Source organism: Zea mays, chromosome 4 (genome assembly GCF_902167145.1).
Source record: "Zea mays cultivar B73 chromosome 4, Zm-B73-REFERENCE-NAM-5.0, whole genome shotgun sequence".
NCBI classification, from domain to species: Eukaryota; Viridiplantae; Streptophyta; class Magnoliopsida; order Poales; family Poaceae; genus Zea; species Zea mays.
In genome coordinates, this window is record NC_050099.1 from 43765178 (window position 1) to 43775825 (window position 10648).

At 46.1% G+C, this 10648-nt stretch overlaps 1 pseudogene; it reads left to right on the forward strand.

Annotated features, from left to right (window-relative positions):
* The first annotated feature begins 2273 nt into the window (after positions 1-2273).
* LOC103653176 (uncharacterized) lies at positions 2274-10081 on the forward strand (annotated as a pseudogene).
* Positions 10082-10648: the final 567 nt, after the last annotated feature.

The following is a 10648-nucleotide window of genomic DNA, read 5'->3' on the forward strand; positions in this document are numbered from 1 at the left end:
GCCAAGTCGTCGCGTGGTGATGATCCACCAGTGCGGCGCAGCCCACGTCGGCCAATAGGACACCGGCCTAGATCCGGGTGCCCGTTGGAGTCTGTGGTGCGACCGCAGCGAAGTCGTAGTCGAGGTTGCGACCCTCGATGTTCTGCCAGCGCTCACGCGCCCTCTCTAGAGAGACTCGGGCATCCTCGCCTGTATGCCTACGGTTAAGTTCTGCCCGCAGGTCATCAGGCCTCTCCAGAGAGACTGGAGCGTCCTCTCCTGCACGCCTGAGGTTGAGCTCCGCCTGCAGGTCCTCAGTCGGTGCGGCCCTCACCGAGGGTGAGCGCACTAACACCGACGCCTCATGTTGACGCCAGGATGACCGAGGCCTGTGCCTGGCTGAGCCAGAACGCGCCATGCCGAGCAGACGATCGACATTGTCTCGCCACTGCTTCATGGCCCCCGGCGAGGCCATGGAGCTAGGAGGGTGGCGTAGCAATTCCCTGGCTGCAGACAAGGCCCCAGGCGCAGCCCTTGACGCTCTGGATGTCCGCACAGGAGTGTGCTGCCGCGCAGAGCGCACAACAGCAGCACCAGGCGCAGGGCGGCTGGAGGCCCGTGGTGTGGAGGATGCAGCTTCTTCTTCCATCGGGAAGTCCTCGGGAATGAAGTCGTGGTGCTCGACGATCTGAACCATGGTGTCGAGCAGGAAAACAAGCAAAAACCTAATGTCGACCCCCTACCTGGCGCGCCAAATGTCGGAGAGGAAATTCTCCGGCTGGGTGGCGGAACGCACCCGCCCTAAATCCTAAGATGAGGAGGGGCCTAAGCATTTTGCCCGTCTATTGGAAGGTGGAAGAACACACAAGGACACGAGAGTTTAGAGTGGTTCAGGCCGCCAGAGCGTAATACCCTACTCCACTGTGTGTTGTATTGAGTCTGTGAGCTTGAGAGCTTGTATGAACTTGTAAGTCTGAGAGTCTGAGTGAATCTGCCTTGTAACGTCGTGTGCCTTCCCTTTTATAGTTCAAGGGAGGCACAAACAAGGATGCTGAGCCCCAACATGTGGGCCCAGGAACATAACGGAAGGAATATATTATAGGAGTAACTAACGCCTGTGCAATCTCCTGTGCGCCTCGATGTCCGTAGTCCACGCAGTATTAGTATGCGGCGGCTGCTTCCTTGGTAACGCGTGAGTGACGATGAGCATAGTGCACGCAACAGTATGGGCGTACCGTCTGCCAATGGAATGGACAGGCACGCTGCCTGCAGAACAGACTGGTCGCCACGTGTCGACAGAATGGACAGGTCTCATTAAATGCGAAGGCGGCACATCGCCTGTCAGCGGAATGGACAGGGCTCATTAAATGCAGAGGTGGTACACCGCTTGCTAGTGGAATGGACAGGCGGTGCGCCTTATCCATAATAAATGCAGAGGCTGTGTAGCCCGGAGGTCTTACGTCAGGCTCCACCCGTTGGCTTACGTCACGTGCACCATGCCACATGGCAGCATCGGGGCTCCGCTTGGGCGGGGAGCAGAAGCGTAAACAATAAGGTTCGGACACGTGTCGGCTCCGGACCCCCGCCTGGCCTTGATTAAGGCATGGGTATTCTCTGTCCCAGAATCCTGGGACCCTGCCGTGAGTGGCCCAAACCCCACATGGAGGGGTTCGGACCCCATCCTAGGGGTCCGGTTTGTGCCCGTGGGGGTCCTGGACCTTACCCAGAGGCCTAGTCTGTATATATAGGGGTCCGGCATTTTCCCTTAGGGGTCCGGACTCACTGTTGATACCTTGGAGTATATCATCTTCTCCGGCCACATGGCGGCCCCGGAATCGTCCATGTGGAGGGGTTGGGTGCTGTCGCTGGCCCAGAGTAGTCGCCCGAGGCTGGGACGAGCCATGGTATGGTCCCACGCACAACTCCTTTACCACGCGACTAAAGATAGCCGCGTGGGTACTGCGTCTTCATATGGTAGTAAGGGGTACCCGTGTTTTAGGGTACTGACACACGCCGTCTCCTCCATTTCCATTCGGCCTCTCCATTCTGTCTTCGCATCCATTTACTTCTCTGTCGGGGGCGGCCGTCGGAGGCGAACTGGCCGGCGACGGTGACGACGACCATCACTCCCCTCTGCAGGTGATCTTCCCCCTTCCCTCCATGCCCTTTCCCCCACCATTTTTGACGCTTAGGCATGCTTGTGCCCCACTATATTTTAGGTTTTAGGTTTAGGGTTTACTGTTTACGGTTTTAGGTTTAGTGTTTATTTACAGTTGTGAATAATGGATGCAGGGATGTTGAAGAGCACTGAAATTGCAGATAAAGCAATCATCTTGTTGCAGGATCATGCCAAGCATATCTATCGTATTTGCAATGAGAAGCTACCCTTGGGTAAGGGATTGACTACATTTGAGGTTAAAGAACTTCGGGAAGCACTTGAATTTGCCACTGAAGGATTGGACCAGGACTCCCTTTTTTGCCAAGAGGAATTGGATGCAACTGTTAAGGAGGAACAATTGGAGCATGACAAGAAGGTGGCTTTAGAGAGGATTGAAAGCCCACTACCTTCTCCTGATTCGGAATGCTTCCTATCCCTTGAAGAGCACATTGAGAAGTTTTGGGGCGTTGATTACAACTCAGACCAGATGCCTAGCTACTCCGACTAGGTTCAAGGTTTATGGTGTACTGAAATTCTGGATGTGTGGATGTAATGGTATGTTTAGATGTGTATGTGTTGGGGACTTGTTCTCAAATGCTATGAGTTAAGAACAAGGCAACACAAAACGTTAATGGTTAAAGACCTTCATCCTTCGAAGCATTATCTCCCTCAGGACATAATGATCTTCAGACGAAGGTTATGAAGGATGTACCTTCATCATCTCAGTATGTAATACTGAAAGTAGAAGTATAAGAACATGGAAAGTAACATGAATAACCATATGACATTATTAGGATATTTTTATTATATCATCATGAATAAACATAAAGAATATCAAATTACATTTGTACCTTCGGCTTGACAGAAGGCAAAAGTCTAGGTGTGACGTGCAAGTGAATACAAGACAGCGTGAACAGTATGGTGTTACTGTTCATCTATTTATAGGAACAAGACGCAGCCTGTGTAAAATTACATTCATGCCCTTGACATTTTCTATTGACTTAGGGATAATCTATTGAGGACTAGACAACCTTTTTCCCTTTAAGTCGGTTTCATTTTTCACCGCTAAGCCGAAGCTTTTCCACGGGTAGCTTCGAAACTGGTTCATCCTTCTCCCGAACCACGCTTTTCGTATCATGTACAACTTCATCCCCATGTCCGAAGGTTCCTGTACATATATTATACTTGGAAAACATGTTAGTCGTGTTTTTGAGGACCTTCGAAAGACGAAGGCCCCCAATAATAGCCCCTCGCAGTATTATTTTTTTATAATCAACGAATTCAGACTGCGACGTGAACGAAGGACTTAAGCCGAAGGTCCGAAAAACACCTTCCCTTCACTAGAATAGCGACAGTCAATGACAGACGGGGCCCGCCAAGTTGCAAAGCGCTAGGCATATAAATGGGAACCCACAGCGGCAGCATTTGATACGCCATTTCTACTATTTGCGCTTTTTTCTCAAATTTGTAACTCTTGCTCACCAGCCCTTGCTTGGTTTTTGAGCTTCGGTTTAAAGGCGTGTTTGCTCCAAATCTGAGGAAAAGATGAGTGAGGAGAAGAAGATGACTGAAGAGAAGAAAATAACTGAGGAGAAGAAGTTGTATGAAGAGAAGAAGTTGCGGATCCTTTCATCGCTGGGTTTTATGAGCCGATGGCAAAAATGAATACAGAGAAAATTACTAAGGAGATAATGGAAGGTTTGTCCGAAGATTCTGATGACAGTGATAGTTATGATGTGGAAAGTGGAGATGAAGATTCTGAGGATCGGCCCTGGCGGCCAAGCCATACCATCTTTGGAAAATCAACTATCAAACAAAGTCATATTGACGCCATGAGAGGGAGATATTTTCGCGACATGTCTATTGTCAGAGTTGGAGGAGACAACACTGCCCCTACTCCTAAGGAAAATGAAGTTGTTATTTACCGAAGCTTCTTGAAGGCAGGCCTTCAGTTCCCACTGAGTAAATTTGTGGTTGAGGTATTAAAGATATTCCAGATCTTTCTTCATCAGATTACCCCCGAAGCTATAATTAGGATGGGGTGTTTGTCTGGGCTGTACGAAGCCAGGGGCTGGAGCCGAGCGTGAAATGCTTCTGCAATATGCACGAGCTATTATACGAGACGAAGGCTATCGGCAAAGAACAATACCACAACAACTTTGGTTGCTACGGGTTCATTGCCTGCTCTAATGCAAGTTACCTGGTGCCAACATACCGGAAAAGGTGGCCCGGGGCCTAGATGGAGGAGTGGTTTTATGTTAAAAATGATCTTATTAAAAGGGAAGACATCAAGGAAATTATCCAATGCCCCATCTGGTCTCGCTTCGGCCTTCGAAGGCCAAAGGTGGCTATTAAAGGTGACGTCGAAGCATGCCAGAAAGCCTTTAGCAAAGTTTGTGCCTTCATTGGTACAAGAGATATAATCCAAGAGCACATAGGTTATAGGGTGTGGCCACTCATGGATAGCTAGGAAATGCCAATATACCTTCAGATTCAGAGAGAAGTTTGACGAACCAAATGATGATTGGTTAAAATGCATTGAGGCTACCAGCGACGAGCTGCTTGGGACATATTTGAAGGCCGAAGGTGATGCCTTGTCCGCAGCCTTCGGGGGTCAGGGGAAGAAAAGATTGAATAGGGTGTTTGATGCAATTGGCTTCGTATACCCTGATTATCACTACCCACTGCGAAGGCAAGGGAGGAAGAGAAAAACTGCCGCTTCGGCCACCACTGATGTGCCGGCTGTGCCAAAGGGTAAGAAAATAAAGGTTCTGACCCACCGGCCACGATATATTGAACCGGCCGTAGTGACTGAATTTAGCGAAGGGACCTCTTCAACTGCCGAAGCAAAACAAGCGGCCCCCGCCGAGCAGAGCGCTGAAGAATCGATTGTAGTGTCAAAGTTGCCTATAGTCGGGCTAGCCAAAGCCAAAGATGGTACGACCGAAGAACCAAAATTAGAAAAAAATAGTGAAAATGCCAGAAATTGTGAGCCCACCAGTAAAGGCGGAATTGCCAGAAGTGCAAAAAGCTCCTGCCGCAACTCCCAAGAGAAGGATGGCCAGCGTGCTAGACGCTGTTTTGGAGACCACAAAGGCCTTGAGCCCTGCTCCTACTAAGATAATTGCTGAAGCTGCCAAAGTTCAGGCCGAAGCCGAAGCTGGGCCTTCAGTGCCCATTGAGAGGAAGGCTGTCGTGCCTAAAGATAAAGCTGATCAACAAACTTCAGATACTGGCATGGCAGCAGGGCAAGGTACGATAGAAAAAGCAAAAGCTCCTGCCCCCAAAGCTCCAGCCAAAGATGTTGATTACATTGTTCGACATGCTTCGGGGGAAAAATTATCCGAAGAAGAAATCTTGGAAGCCAGACACTATGCCTAGAAATTAAAATATCCGAAAGGGGCCTTAGTGTTCAATGGCACTAACGAAGATGATTTCCTATACTGTCTCCCGGACAACAAAGAAATATCAGTTTGTCGGGAGATAGCTAAAAGTATGGGATTTCCGAAGCTTGAGGAAGGCCTTTCGGCTATGTCGAAGGATGATCTTGCTGATAGCCTTGTGTACAACAGTATAAAGGTATATAAGTCGACTTTAAAGTTGGAAATGAAGTATTTCATTATCATGCTTAATTATTTCTTTTTCTTTGTAGGGCTTGATTCTAAGCAATGCCTTGATGGCACAAAAGAGTGCTGAAGATGAAAGTTGTATAATAGCTCTTAGCAACCTTCGGTCAGAGGTAATCGAGCTGAGAAATGAAGGTCTAGAGAAAGACAACATTTTAATTTCATTGGTGAGTAAAATAAAAGAAGACGAAGCTAATACAATGCTCAGACCGAAGCCCAAAAAGCTGAGGTTGAAGACCTTCGAAAACAACTGGTCGAAGCTAAAGAAAATTGTGAAGTCGCGAAGGCCAACCAAGAGATAAGTGAATGGTGGAAGGCTAGGCTGGAGAAAAATATTGAGGAGCTTTGCGAGTCCAAGGAAAGATGCTTCGAAAAATCCTTAGACTGCGTGAAAAATTTGAAAAATAGTTTTGCAAAAGTTGGTGCCTACTCTTCTGAGGAGAACTTTATTCGAGGCGACCCCGAAGGCGTCATTGAGTGGATAAGCGGGGAAGCTGAAGCTTTTGAGGAAATTTTGAATGTTCGTGGCGATATTTGTGCTTTCTCCGACGCCCAGGGAATCGCAGCCATTCTTGAGAAGGCTGGATGCGAACACGTGAAAGCTATAGCTCAAGCCGAAGCCGCCTTCTCCTTAAACGACACGAAGGACCCTTCAGCCGAAGCAACTTTAATGGGCAGAAAAATTTAATCTGATGTCTGGGTAAACGATGGCCGAGAATTGGCCCACGAAATTATAAAAAAGAATGAAAAAGACACCCATAACGCCCGAGAAGAAGCTAGGCGAACTGAAGAAGCTGCTGAGCGTGAAAGGCGCATAGGTATTGTTTATTGAATCTTAACTTCGGTACAAGTTTATGGCTTCGAACTAAATAGTTTTTTCTATTACAGCTGAGCTATCACCGCTGCCAGAGCCGTACAATCCCCTGACTGATCTGGAAATGAAGGAAGCATTGGACGTTATGAGCCTTGCAAATTCTATTATCGATGAAGTTGTCGACAAATTATTAAACGAAGCTGCAGAAAAGATCCTTAGTGAAGAATAGACTTTGATGTAATAATACTTCGTATCTTTATTGTAAAAATACTTTGTGACATTTGGTGTATGAAACAATTGATGAGACATGTAAATTACTGTAACATATTTTTTTTACATTGCATGAAATTTACGCACATACCATTTTTGAGCCTTCAGCGAAAAACACCTTCCCTTCTTTTCATGCTTCGTAAAGAAAGAGATCCCTTCTATAGCAAGTCTGGTAAAACTGTATTTTCCAAAGTTTACTTTGTGCCTCAGCACATTTTCATTTTAACGAAACATTTTTCCGAAGATTGGATTCGTATTCAATTCTTGTGTCGTCAATGCAATATGATGTATGATGTAATGTTATGCGAAATGATATGGTGATATGATGCAAAATGATGAGAATGCCGAAGACACACACCCACGCACCCACACTAGAATACACAAGACTCTGCATCCCCTTAGGAACGTCTTTTGAGTTTTTAAGCTTTGCACCCCTTAGAAACGACTTTTGAGCTTTTTCACCTTCTATTTCGGTGGCTTTTAAGCTCTGCATCCTCTTAGGGACGACTTTTGAGCTTCTTCACCTTATATTTCGGTGGTATTTGGCTCTGCATCCCCTTAGGAACGACTTTTGAGCAGAAAACTTACGTTGCGCTCCCTTAGGAACGACTTTTGCAACTTCGGATTGTAATTTTTTGGCTTTGCATTCCCTTAGGAACGACTTTTGAGCAGAAAACTTACATTGCACTCTCTTGAGAACGACTTTTGAAGCTTCAGATCATAATTTTGGGCTCTGCATTCCCTTAGGAACGACTTTTGAGCTTCGAAATTTACTTCGTTCCTTAGAGACATCTTTCGAGCTTCGTAAATCCACAAGGAAGATATATTTTACTCTGGTGTAAGCACAATTATTACAAGAAATTGAAATCAAGTTCATTACTTGTTTTTCACGAAAAAATAGAATGGCATAAAAGATAAAAGTACATCAACAGTAGGATATTCCTCAGTATATATGCTTCGACTCTGGTACAGTGTTGTTGACTGTACGAGCTTCGGACTGCTCCCTGAAGTCATGCTGCTGTTGGGCGTGCTGATGCCCTTCTGGCTGCTGGCTTCGGGTGTGAGTAGGTGGTAGTGGTGGTGGTAATGGGAGCTAAGGCTATGAAGCTTGTGAATGACTTTCCGAAGCAACAGAAGCGGCAGGTTGATTACCCACGTACTATGGTATATAGGGAGAGTAGCACGAAGCAGTGTGTAAAACCTGCTTCGGCTGATTGTGTCACGCTTCTGCTTCAGTAATCTCTTTTTGCTTCTGGATGGTGACCTGGCATGTTCTTGTAGTATGGCCCTTGTCCTCACCACAGAATAAGCAGTAGAGTTTCCTGGGCTGATCCCCATATCTTCCTCTGAAGCCACTGCCACCTCTGCCTCTTGGAGCCGGTGGCCTAAAAGAGCTCTGCTGCTGCCCTGAAGACTATAGGCTTTGTTGTGGCCTCTGAAACTGGCTTCCTCTGTCATCACTCTGACTAGAGTTGTGGATTGATCTGACATGCCTAGGGTGGATTCGACCTCCAAAGCCCTTAGTCATTTCAGAAAACCTATAAGCTTCCTCCCTTCTTTGGCGAAAATCATTATCAGCCCAGATGTACTCATCCATTTTCTGAAGCAGCTTCTCTAGAGTCTGAGGGGGTTTCCTGGCGAAGGATTGAGCCATAGGTCCTGGCCGAAGACCCTTGATCATGGCCTCAATGATGATTTCATTGGGCACTGTGGGTGCTTGTGCTCTCAGACGCAAGAACCTTTGGACATACGCCTGGAGGTATTCTTCGTGGTCTTGCATGCACTGGAACAAAGCTTGTGCAGTAACCGGCTTCGTCTGAAACCCTTGGAAACTAGTGACCAGCATGTCCTTCAGCTTCTGCCATGATGTAATTGTTCCTGGCCGAAGAGAGGAGTACCAAGTTTGCGCAACATTATTGACTGCCATGACAAAGGATTTTGCCATGACTGCGGTATTGCCCCCATACGAAGATATGGTTGCTTCGTAGCTCATCAGAAACTGCTTCAGATCTGAGTGCCCATCATACATGGGGAGCTGGGGTGGCTTGTATGATGGGGGCCATGGGGTGGCCTGCAGTTCTGTTGGCAGAGGAGAAGCATCATCAAAAGCAAAATTTCCGTGATGGAAATCATACTGCTCATCATCATCATAGGAATTGTCCTGACGAAGCTCTCTGTGTTGAGGTCTTTGGTCCTGGTCATCTTGAGTGAGATGACGCATTTCCTCAGCAGCTTCGTCGATCTTCTTCTGTAGATCGGAGAGGCGAAGCATCTTCTCCTTCTTTCTCTGGACATGTTGATGGATGGCTTCGAGGTCCCTTATTTCTTGGTCCAGCTCCTCCTCCTGATGCGTTGAACTTGTAGCCTTCCTTTTTGAGTTCTGGCTTCACGCGGTGTTTCCTGGTTGATGTCCAGTGGCTGCAGTGCATCCCCTAGTCCTGAAGAAGCTTTCTTCGGCGGCATGACGAAGGTCACGTCTTGCCGAAGGTGGTCGAATGAGTTCACCGAAGGTGGGCGCCAATGTTGGGGACTTGTTCTCTAATGCTATGAGTTAAGAACAAGGCAACACAAAACGTTAATGGTTAAAGACCTTCGTCCTTCGAAGCATTATCTCCCTCAGGACATAATGATCTTCAGACGAAGGTTGTGTAGGACGTACCTTCATCATCTCATTATGTAATACTGAAAGTAGAAGTATAAGACCATGGAAAGTAACATGAATAACCATATGACATTATTAGGATATTTTATTATATCATCATGAATAAGCATAAAGAATATCCAATTACATTTGTACCTTCGGCTTGACAGAAGGCAAAAGTCTAGGTGTGACGTGCAAGTGAATACAAGTCAGCGTGAACAGTACGGTGTTATTGTTCATCTATTTATAGGCACAGGACGTAGCCTGTGTAAAATTACATTCATGCCCTTGACATTTTCTATTGACTTAGGGATAATCTATCGAGGACTAGACAGTCTTTTCCCCTTTAAGTCGGTTTCATTTTTCACCGCTAAGCCGAAGCTTTTCCACGGGTAGCTTCGGAACTGGTTCATCCTTCTCCCGAACCACGCTTTTCATATCATGTACAACTTCATCCCCATGTCGGAAGGTTCCTGTACATATATTATACTTGGAAAACATGTTAGTCATGTTTTTGAGGACCTTCGGAAGACGAAGGCTCCCAACAGTATGTCAACTGGAATTCTGGATGTGTGGATGTAATGGTGAACTGAATGTATGGTGTCTGGTGTAATGGTATGTTTGGATGTCTATGTGAACTAAAATTCTAGGTTTAATGGTGAACTGAAATTCAGTGTTCATTGTTCAGTATACATTCAGTGTTCATAATTTGTAGAATGATACAATTTTGTTGTTTATAACACTGGTATGCTGGTAATGGGACTATTCTCTTGTATACACTGGTATGTTGTTCTCATTAAACCCAGAATTAATGAGACAGTTGCTCCAGCCAATGCTGGTAATGGGTCAGTTTCGATTGCAGGCATACCAGTGTATACAGATAGTTCACACATACCAGTGTCAGCTTATTGCCAAAAGAATTCAGTTCACCAGTGGCATACATATATTATTGCCAAACTATGAACACCTGAATTTAGGCTGACACCTGAATTCACCACTGTTCTCATTAAGCTGACACAAATGCTGGTAATGGGATAGTTTTGAATAGAGTGTAATATAGATATTATTGCCAAATGAATTCAAGCTAAAACTCAGCATACAACAGATAGTTCACATAGAATCCTCACAATAACACATAGTTCACACATAGTTTACATATC